Here is an 11,721-nt window from a genome sequence, read left to right as displayed (position 1 = left end):
TAGGAGCACTCTTACCCAGGAGTAAGACAGCCTTAGAATACTTCAGCTCAGTGCATGAGAATGAAGCGGGGATAAGTATTTAGAGCAGTTATCAGGATAAATTACTGCATTCAAAGGAGCTGGGCAAGTTGGCCCCTCTTCTCCATACTGAGCAGCTGGGAGCAAGAAAGCTGGTTGCCTCCAGATTAAAGCTGTAACAATTTCTTCTTAAATAAAGTGAATTAAATTTGTGGTGTTATTAGAGGAAAAAAATCAGAGTCATCTAGAACTGTACAATAATTAGAGGGAGGAAAGAGGAAAAAGGAAAAGAGACTTCAGCATGTTCTTCTAGCATAAAATCATAATGGAGTTCAGTAAGCGTTCTGACATGGGGGATACCCAGGGGGACCAAAGAAGAACAAGGACTCAAACTTTTAGTGGACCAGCCACCAGTGGACTCTGCCATTTTGGAGGTTGGACTCCTGTTAAATCACAGGAGGTGAAGAGAGTTGTGACTTTTGAATGCAAGTTTAAAAATAGATCTAGTAGTGCCATTTTTCTTGACAAGTTAAGAAAATTATTGCTGCTATGGTCCGAATGTTTGTGCACCTCCAAATATTCTCATATGTTGAAACCTAATGCTCAGGGTGATAGTATTAGGAGGTAAGGCCTCTAGGAGGTGATTACATCATGAGGGTAGAGGCCTCATAAATGGGATGAGTGCCCTTATTAAAAACCCCAGCGAGCTGCCTCACCCCTTCCACCATGTGAAGATATCATGTGCCTCACCCCTTCCACCATGTGAAGACATCACGTGCCTTGCCCCTTCCACCATGTGAAGGAACTGCCTTGCCCTTCAACCACATGAATTCTGGAGGTACACAAACATTCAGACCATAGCAGGAATAATTTTCTTCACTTGTCCAAAAAAATGGAACTACTAGATCTATTTTTAAAATTTCATCCAAATGTTACAACTCTCTCCAACTCCTGTGATTTAAGAGAGGTCCAGCCTCCAAAATGGCAGAGTACACTGGTGGCTGGTCTACTGAAAGTGAGAGTTCCCTGTTCTTCTTTGTTCTTTCTCATGGTCCCACCATGACAAGGCACCATCTATGAACCAGGAAATGGGCTCTCACTAGAGACATCTGTTAGCACCTTAATAGTGGCTTCCAAGCCTCCAGAACTATGAGAAATAAAATTTGTTGTTTGTAACTTATACAGTTTATGGTGTTTTTTTAGTTATAGCAGCCCAAATAGACTAAGACAGTTGCCAATTTTCCACAATTCCCATTCATATTTTGAAGCTGCAGCCCCCAATGTGATGATGGGATTTGGAAATGGGACATTGGGAAGTAATTAGGTTTAGATGAGGTCATGATGGCAGGGCCCTCACAATGGAATTAGTGCACTTATAAGAAGAGACTCCAGGGAGCTTGTTTTCTCTCTCTCCACCATGGGAGAATACAAGGAGAAGGTGGCCATCTGCAAGCCAGAAAGAGACCCTTACCAGAACCTGACCATGTTGGCACCCTGATCTCAGACTTTGATCCCCCAAAACTGTGAGAACATAAGTTTCTGTTGTTTAAGTCATCCAGACTGTGGTAATCCATTACGGCAGCCTGAGTAGACTAAGACAATGATCAAGTGGGAAAGGGTCAAGTGTTCTACCATTGTGCTATTGGCTTCATCTTATTAAAAATTCTAATATCTTATTTTTCATATTAAGTCCTAAAGTAATAGGTTCGGGATATTCAAGATACTACATATATCACACAAGCCATTCAAAATAATAAACGATGGTTTTTAAAATTCATAAAATCAATTCCATCCTTTACTCAAGATAGTTTTGAGTATCCTAGATCCTTTGCATTTCCATATAGATCTAAGAATCAGTTTATCAATTACCACTCTTACTCTTTAATGGAACACTCTTGACCCACTGATCCATTTTGTTGAACTTGAGCTATAATATGAATAGCAAAATGAAAATATGGAAAATGTAAACAATGAAATATACATAGCGCAAATATGTGAATAATGTGCAAATAATGTGGACATCCGCAAATCTCCATAGGTAGAAAACACAGGAATAACACAGATAGAAGTTGTCACCACTTTATTCTGGAGGCAAATGGGCTGTCTAGTATGCAGGAGAGAAAAGGTACAAATTGTCTAGCTCCTTTGGATGCAGTCCTTTAATTCAGAGGTTCCCAACTCAGGGGCCAGGGACCAGTCTGTGGCCTGTTAGGAATGGGGCCGCACAGCAGGAGGTGTGTGGCTGGCAAGCGAACATTACCACCTGAGCTCCACCTCCTGTCAGATCAGCGGAGGCTGACCGGCGCGGTGGCTCACGCTGGTAATCCCAGCACTTTGGGAGGCCGAAGCGAGTGTATCGTCTGAGGTCAGGAGTAGGAGAACAGCCTGGCCAACATAGCGAAACCCCGTCTCTACTAAAAATACAAAAATTAGCCGGGAGTGGTGGCGTACCCCTGTAATCCCAGCTACTCCAGAGGCTGAGGTAGGAGAATTGCTTGAACCCAGGAGGTGGAGGTTGCAGTGAGCCGAGATGGCGCCACTGCACTTCAGCCTGGGTGACAGAGCAAGAGTCCGTCTCAAAAAAAAAAAAAAAAAAATCAGCGGAGGCATTAGATTCTCATAGGAGCTTGGACTCTATTGTGAATTGCATATTGGAAGGATCTAGGTTGTGTACTCTGCATGAGAATCTAATCGTCCCTCCCCGGTCCATTGAAAAATGGTCTTCCATTAAACCAGTCCCTGGTGGCAAAGAGGTGGGGACTGCAGCTTTAATTAATAAAAATGTGCAAATCTGCAAATAACTGAGAACTTTGTGCTATTAACTTAGTGTTAACCGAAATGAATTCACTTATGTCCTTTCACTACTTGCACAAACTTTGAAAAACTCATGGTTGTTAGAATGTGATGGGATTTCTGTGAAAATGTCTTAGTCTCGGCTGCTATAACAAAATACCTTAGAATGGGTAATTCATAAACAACAGAAATTTATTGCACACAGTTCTAGAGACTGGGATGTCCAAGATCAAGACACCCGCAGATTTGGTGTCTGCTGAGGGCCTATTCCTCATAGATGGCACCTTCTAGAGGACACAATGTGTCTTCGCATGGTGGAAGGAGCAAACGGCCCTTGCACTGCTTTCATAAGGCCACTAATCCCTTTTATGAGGGCTCTGCCCTTGCAACTTCATCACTTCCTAAAAGACCCCACCTCTTAATACTATCACATTGGCAATTAAGTTTCAAATTTGAATTTTGAGAGGATTCATTATTAACCTAACATTTCAAATTGGGGAAATGTATGTGAACAAAATGGTTTCAACCCCTTTTCCTCTAAAATTGTCAAACTCCTAGCAGACCATTTGATAGATCCCTGGAGACCACCAATTATCAATGAACTGTAACAAACTCCAAAAGTCAAGGTGACAATGTTAATTTCAGACAAGGTAGAATTTAAGGTTGAGAAATGCTATGCTGGAAGAATAAAGATATGTAACTTTCAGCCCATTAGAGGAAATAAATTTGAATAAAGAAAACAACATAAGCATTTTCTCATGTCATAAAAATCTCTTCAGAACCTTTCCTTTAATTGGCTGCTTAATATTCCATTGTGTTGTTGACCAGCAAACTGAATTCAAAACTATAGTAAAAGATTTCTCCGCCATAACAACACAACAGTGATTTATTATTAGGACTTTTATTAACACTATAAATCAAATCAATAGGTTCAAGGAAAAATAACAATAATGGATAACAAAAAGGCACTTTAAAAAATCAACATCAAATTCATATTTTGCTATTTTCTTTAATAATTTTCTATAGCATGGAGATTTCTGTTTCTTTGAAAATATGTAAGAGCTAACTAATAAATCCTTTCAAAAGCCTTTTATTTTTAAGATAATTATTTGATAACTTGCATTTCTTGGTTATTGATGATTATTAATCTATTCAGATTTTGTTGAGCTTTATAAGTCCATTTTATTCTTTTAAGTTTTCAGAGAAGATTGTCTATTTTTTAATACTAAAATATATGGGCACGGAATTAGGAATAGTCCTCTACTATCATTTATTATTCTCCTTTCTAGCTTTTATAATAGTTTCCTTTTTGTCTCTATTTTTGTTTGTGATTTTCTACTTTCATTGGTCGGGTTTACCAGAAGTTTGTCTGTTGTATTTTTTCATCAAAATTTTCTTCATATATTTATAAAAGGTACTTTAAAAAATTCATTAATTTCTGTTTTTATCTTTATTATTTTTCTGTCTGTATTATTTAGGAATTTTATTCATTTGTTTGTTTGCCTGATTGCTGTTTACGTCTTTCAACTTGAGTTGGATTATAATATTTTGTTTTAAAAATGTTAATAATAAAAGTTAAAATTATATATTTGCCTTTTAGGGCAATTATTAGTTTATTCAACAGTCTTACTGAATGTTGGCTGGGGGCCAGGCAGTATTTCAGGTGCTGGGGATAGAACAGTGAACAAAACAGACAAAAATCCCTAGCTTCATGGAGCTTATATTCTAGTAGGAGATGGTGAAAATTAAATTAAAGATGTAGTACATTATGTAGTATATGAGAAAGTGATAAATTCTAGGAAAATAATAACAGCAGAAATGGGAGATAAGGAATTCTGGAGAGTACAATTTGTAACATAATTAATGCTATAATTTTATTTTTGTCTAAATAGTATGAATTTGCATTTTTTGCTTCTCCTTTGCCAATATTTATTGAAAAGAATGCTTTAAATTTTCTAAATGGATTTTAAAACTCTTATGATTTATTTCTAGCTTTGTTGAATTGTGGTTGGAGGATGTGGCTTGTGCAGATTTTGCGTTGGTGTATTTATTAGTGTTTTCTTTGTGGCTGCGCTGTGTCAGTTTGCGTTGTTCTCAGTGCAAGTGCCTGAAAACCCAGCTGAGGGGCTTGAATGACTAAGGGGCTGATTTGTGCCCTAAGACAAGTCCACAGGAGAAAGCCCAGGACTGCCTTGGAGGAAGCAGGCTCTTTCTGTTTTCCTGCTCTGCCAACTTATGGAGATGGTGCTGCTGCATCTTGGGCATCCTGTGTATGGTCCAAGCAGGAAGGAAGAGGAACAGGAAGAGGAGGCACATGTAGATTTGTGTTTCTGTCTCTTTGGCAAGAACTGAACCACATGGGCACTGCCAGCCACAAGACAGCCTAGCTGGGCTTGTTTTCAGTTTTCTAATCTCTAGCTTAGAGCATAAAATTTATAATGATTGTTAGATAGGCCAACCTAATGAATCTAGTACAATATCAATTTTCATATATGTAACAAAGATACAGAAACTATATATTTTTTGTAGGGGGTCCTTTGCTCTCCTATATTAAAAACTATTTATGTCATTGTTTATTTTTTGCATACTTGACCTGTCAAAAGCTAAAAATGGTCTAATAAAGTCTTGTGGAATAAACATATTTTTGTTTCTGCTTTTATTTTAAATAATTCTTACTTCCTATATTTTAACACCATTTTATTGAGTGCTTAAAGGCCAATGGTAGCTCTTTATTGTGGACTGATGCCTTTTATCCTATTTCTTTGTTTTTGACTTGAATACTCTTTTATGCAATTTATGGCATAAAATAAATTGTGCTTTATTTTAATTTGCACTGGGCTGGGACATCTTGGCCCATTCTTTAATTGTGTTTAGTTAATTGTCTTTAATTGATTTTCATATTTCCAACTAAACTTTTTATCTCTTATTTTCATCATATACTTCCTCATTTATTTATTCACTCATCCATCATAAATATTTGCTGAGAAACTATGATGTGCCAAGCAGTTATTGATGTTGGAGATACAATAGGAAAAAAAACCAAAGACTATAATTGTGAGACTATTACATTACATTGAACAAGTATGATCTAAGGAAAGTAATAATTAAATAACTTTATGAAGTTGAATGGACACCATTCAACTTCATAACTATGGGCCTAGTTTTATCCTGGCCCATTTCATCTTCTCCTTCCCCTGGCTCCAACATAATTGAGTCAAAAGAACTAGCTTAGCAGATGGGGAGGGGCAGTAGCAGTGTCAGGAAAGAGACAAGAAGCCAGGGAAGCAGGATAAATTGTGTAAAGGAGCATCACGTCAAAAAGAAAGAAAGAGGATAAAAGGCATCAGTCCACAATAAAGAGCTACCATTGGCCTTTAAGCACTCAATAAATGCCATGAGAGAAAGGAGGAGGAAAGGGCTAGGTTATGTTTGTCCTGTTTCATTTCAAACTCACCAAGCAGATACGTTTCTACACTTCTTTGGTGGAGGAGTTAAAGGAGAGAGCAAAGGGAGACCAGGAGTGTTATTTTAGAAAAACAAGGAAGGAACCATGGGGAGTGAGAAGTGCTTTTTCTTATGCAATTCATCTTTGTAAGGCTGTTTCCCACATTTCCTTTTCTCTCTCCAATCTTCTGGCATGTGCTCATAGCTTAGCTTTCACCTGGGGCAGACCAATCAGGTCTTTTGCTTTTCAGATCATTCCCAGATGGCTTTCATCTACCACCAGGCTGGATCTCTATTGAACCTGTACGTTGTAATCTTGTGTTTTTATTCTCATTTGCTGTGGACTTGAGGCCTTGTGGGTGTGCATACCAGAAAAGTTGAGAGAGAGAGTGTCTGCAGTGCAAATTATGGTCAAAAGTAAACACTTCAAAAATCAATTACTCTATCCATTCAGGAAATTTAAGTGACTTGTCCTCAACCCCACAACTCAAAAGTGGAAGAATCAGAATTCTAAGAAAGAGTTTCTTACTTTTGGTTTTGTGCTCAGTCTACAAGCAATATCTCATTTTTTAGTGTTTCTTTTTAAACATTTCCTCCTTTTTTTCAATGTTTCTTGATTTCCTAGCCTATTTCTCTTTAGCCTGCAGATGAGATTAGAGAATGCCAGAGGAATTCTAGAGGACAGACATAGTTGAGAATGGCTTTTCTTGTATGTTTGAGAGAATTTGTATAAAAGTACTTTGATGGTTGTGTGCACATTCCTTGTTTGATAGGTGCTGTTATCTTCTAAATGCACAGTCCCTGATAGTTCACACTGGAGTGTGGACAAGTGGGTTGGAACAGAAAGAAGCAGTCTATTTCCTGAAGATTCTTTTTTAACTGGTAAATCTCCCCATGAGGACAGACATTTTTTTTCCACCTTCTTTTGGGTAGATTCATTGGCCAATACAGTTGACCCTTGAACAATAGGGTTTGAAATGCATGGGTCCAATTATATGCAGATTTTTTTTTCAGCTAAACATGGATGGAAATACAGTCTTGTAGGCTATGACATGCACTTATACCAAGGACCGACTGTAAGACTTGAGTATGTGAGGACTTTGGATTGTCCTGGACCCAATCCTCCTTGAACGATGAGGCATGACTGTAATACTTTTTCCAGCTGGAGGGTCTTAGTACTAACTTCTGCTTCATTTCCTCGTCATCCACACCCTCACCTGAACCCACCTCCCTTAGTTTCAGGCTCAGTCTTGCCCAGTTCCAGAATTATTTTTTTTAAACCATTAACTTTTGAGAAAAAAGTACTATAAAACATTTCTTTTTTTTAATACTTTAAATTCTGGGGTACATGTGCAGAACATGCAGGTTTGTTACATAGGTATACATGTGCCATGGTGATTTGCTGTACCCATCAACCCATCATCTACATTAGGTATTTCTGCTAATGCTATCCCTCCTGTAGACCCCTAGCCCCCAACAGGCCCCGGTGTGTGATGTCCCCCTCCCTGTGTCCATGTGTTTTCATTGTTCAACTCCCACTTATGAGTGAGAACATGTGGTGTTTGGTTTTCTGTTCTTGTATTAGTTTGCTGAGAATGATGATTTCCAGTGTCATTCATGTCCCTGCAAAGGACATGAACTCACACCTATTGCTTGTTTTTCTCAGGTTTGTCAAAGATCAGTTGGTTGTAGATGTGTGGCGTTATTTCTGAGGCCTCTGTTCTGTTCCATTGGTCTATATATCTGTTTTGGTACCAGTACCATGCTGTTTTGGTTACTGTAGCCTTGTGGTATAGTTTGAAGTCAGGTAGCGTGATGCCTCCAGCTTTGTTCTTTTGGCTTAGGATTGTCTTGGCTACGCAGGCTCTTTTTTGGTTCCATATGAAATTTAAAGTAGTTTTTCCAATTCTTTGAAGAAAGTCAATGGTAGCTTGATCGGGATAGCATTGAATCTATGAATCACTTTGGGCAGTATGGCCATTTTGAGGATATTGATTCTTCCTATCCATAAGCATGGAATGTTTTTCCATTTGTTTGTGTCCTCTCTTATTTCCTTGAGCAGTGGTTTGTAGTTCTCCTTGAAGAGGTCCTTCACATCCCTTGTGAATTGGATTCCTAGGTATTTTATTCTTTTTGTAGCAATTGTGAATGGGAGTTCAGTCATGATTTGGATCTCTGTTTGTCTGTTATTGGTGTATAGGAATGCTTGTGGTTTTTCACATTGATTTTGTATCCTGAAACTTTGCTGAATTTACTTATCAGCTTAAGGAGATTTTGGGCTGAGACAACGGGGTTTTCTAAATATATAATCATGTCATCTGCAAATGGAGACAATTTGACTTCCTCTTTTCCTACTTGAATACCCTTTATTTCTTTCTCTTGCCTGATTGCCCTGGCCAGAAATTCCAATACTACGTTGAATAGGAGCAGTGAGAGAGGGCATCCTTGTCTTGTGCCGGTTTTCAAAGGGAATGCTTCCAGTTTTTGGCCATTTAGTATTATATTGGCTGTGGGTTTGTCATAAATAGCTCATTATTTTGAGATACGTTCCATCAATGCCTAGTTTATTGAGAGTTTTTTAGCATGAAGGGGTGTTGAATTTTATTGAAGGCCTTTTCTGCATCTATTGAGATAATCATGTGGTTTTTGTCATTGGTTCTGTTTGTGTGATGGATTACGTTTATTGATTTGTGTATGTTGAACCAGCCTTGCATCCCAGGGATGAAGCTGACTTGATCATGCTGGATAAGCTCTTTGATGTGCTGCTGGATTCAGTTTGCCAGTATTTTATTGAGGATTTTTGCATTGATGTTCATCAGGGATATTTGCCTGAAATTTTCTTTCTTTGTTGTGTCTCTGCCAGGTTTTGGTATCAGGGTGATGCTAGCCTCATCAAATGAGTTAGGGAGGATTCCCTCTTTTTCTATTCTTTGGAATAGTTTCAGAAGGAATGGTACCAGATCCTCTTTGTACCTCTGATAGAATTTGGCTGTGAATCCATCTGGTCTTGGACTTTTCTTGATTGGTAGGGTATTAATTGCTGCCTCAATTTCAGAACTTGTTGTTGGTCTATTCAGGGATTCAACTTCTTCCTGGTTAGTCTTCGGAGGGTGTCTGTGTCCAGGAATTTATCCATTTGTTGTAGCTTTTCTAGTTTATTTGCGTAGAGGTGTTTATAGTATTCTCTGATGGTAGTTTGTATTTCTGTGAGATTGGTGGTGATATCCCCTTTATCATTTCTTACTGTGTCTATTTGATTCTTCTCTCTTTTCTTCTTTATTAGTCTGGCTAGCAGTCTATCTATTTTGTTGGTCTTTTCAAAAATCCAGCTCCTGGATTCATTGATTTTTTGAAGGGTTTTTCATGTCTCTATCTCCTTCAGTTCTGCTCTGATCTTAGTTGTTTCTTGCCTTCTGCTAGCTTTTGAATTTGTTTGCTCTTGCTTCTTTAGTTATTTTAATTGTGATGTTAGGGTGTTGATTTTAGATCTTTCCTGCTTTCTCTTGTGGGCATTTAGTGCTATAAATTTCCCTCTGCACACCGCTTTAAATGTGTCCCAGAGATTCTGGTATGTTGTGTCTTTTTTCTCATTGGTTTCAAAGAACATCTTTATTTCTGCCTTCATTTCATTATGTACCCAGTAGTCATTCAGGAGCAAGTTGTTCAGTTTCCACGTAGTTGTGTGGTTTTGAATGAGTTTCTTAATTCTGAGTTCTAATTTGATTGCACTGTGGTCTGAGAGACTGTTGTGATTTCCATTCTTTTGCATTTGCTGAGGAGTGTTTTATTTCCAATTATGTGGTGAATTTTAGAATAAGTGCAATGTGGTACTGAGAAGAATGTATATTCTGTTGATTTGGGGTGGAGAGCTCTGTAGATGTCTATTAGATTTGCTTGGTCCAGAGCTGAGTTCAGGTCCTGGATATCCTTGTTAATTTTCTGTCTCGTTGAACTGTCAAATATTGACAGTGGGATATTAAAATCTCCCACTATTATTGTGTGGGAGTCTAAGTCTGTTTGTAGGCCTCAAATAACTTGCTTTATGAATGTGGGTGCTTTTGTATTGGGTGCATATATATATTTAGCGTAGTTAGCTCTTCTTGTTGCATTGATCCCTTTACCATTATGTAATGCCCTTCTTTGTCTCTTTTTATCTCTGTTGGTTTAAAGTCTGTTTTATCAGAGACTAGGATTGCAACACCTGCTTTTTTTTTCTTTCCATTTGCTTGGTAAATATTCCTCCATCCCTTTATTTTGAGCCTATTTTTGTCTCTGCACATGAGATGGGTCTCCTGAATACAGCACACCAATGGGTCTTGACTCTTTATCCAATTTGCTACTCTGTCTTTTAATTGGTGCATTTATCCCATTTACATTTAAGGTTAATATTGTTATGTGTGAATTTGATCCTGTCATTATGATGCTAGATGATTATTTTGCACATTAGTTGATGTAGTTTCTTCATAGCATCAATGGTCTTTACAATTTGGTATGTTTTTGCAGTGGCTGGTACCAGTTATTCCTTTTCATGTTCAGTGCTTCCTTCAGGAGCTCTTGTAGCGAAGGCCTGGTGGTGACAAAATCTCTCAGCATTTCCTTGTCTATAAAAGATTTTATGTCTCCTTTGCTTATGAAGCTTAGTTTGGCTGGATATGAAATTCTGGGTTGAAAATTCTTTTCTTTAAGAATATTAGATATTGGCCCCCACTCTCTTCTGGCTTGTAGGTTTTCTGCCCAGAGATCCACTGTTAGTCTGATGGGCTTCCCTTTGTGGGTAACCTGACCTTTGTTTCTGACTGCCCTTAACATTTTTTCCTTCATTTCAACCTTGGTGAATCTGATGATTATGTGTCTTGGGATTGCTCTTCTCAAGGAGTATCTTTGTGGTATTCTCTGTATTTCCTGAATTTGAATGTTGGCCTGCCTTGCTAGGTTGGGGAAGTTCTCCTGGATAATATCCTGAAGAGCATTTTCCAACTTGGTTCAATTCTCCCTGTCACTTTCAGGTACACCAATCAAACATAGAGTTGGTCTTTTCACATAGTCCCATACTTCTTGGAGGCTTTGTTCGTTTCTTTTCACTCTTTCTTCTCTAATCTTGTTTTCTCACTTTATTTCATTGAGTTGATCTTCAATCCCTGAGATCTTTTCTTCCACTTGATCAATTTGGTTATTGATACTTGTGTATGCTTCATGAAGTTCTCGTGCTGCGTTTTTCAGCTCCATCAGGTCATTTATGTTCTTCTCTAAACTAGTTAGCAATTCATCTAACCTTTTTTCAAGGTTCTTAGCTTCCTTGCTTTGGGTTAGAACATGCTCCTTTGGCTCAGAGGAGTTTGTTATTACCCACTTTCTGAAGCCTACTTCTGTCAATTCGTCAAACTCATTCTCTGTCCAGTTTTGTTCCCTTGCTGGCGAGGAGTTGTGATCCTTTGGAGGAGAAGAGGCATTCTAAGTTTTGGAATT

Source organism: Pongo abelii, chromosome 10 (assembly GCF_028885655.2).
Source record: "Pongo abelii isolate AG06213 chromosome 10, NHGRI_mPonAbe1-v2.0_pri, whole genome shotgun sequence".
Taxonomy (NCBI): domain Eukaryota; kingdom Metazoa; phylum Chordata; class Mammalia; order Primates; family Hominidae; genus Pongo; species Pongo abelii.
Note: the sequence above shows the minus strand (reverse complement) of the source record.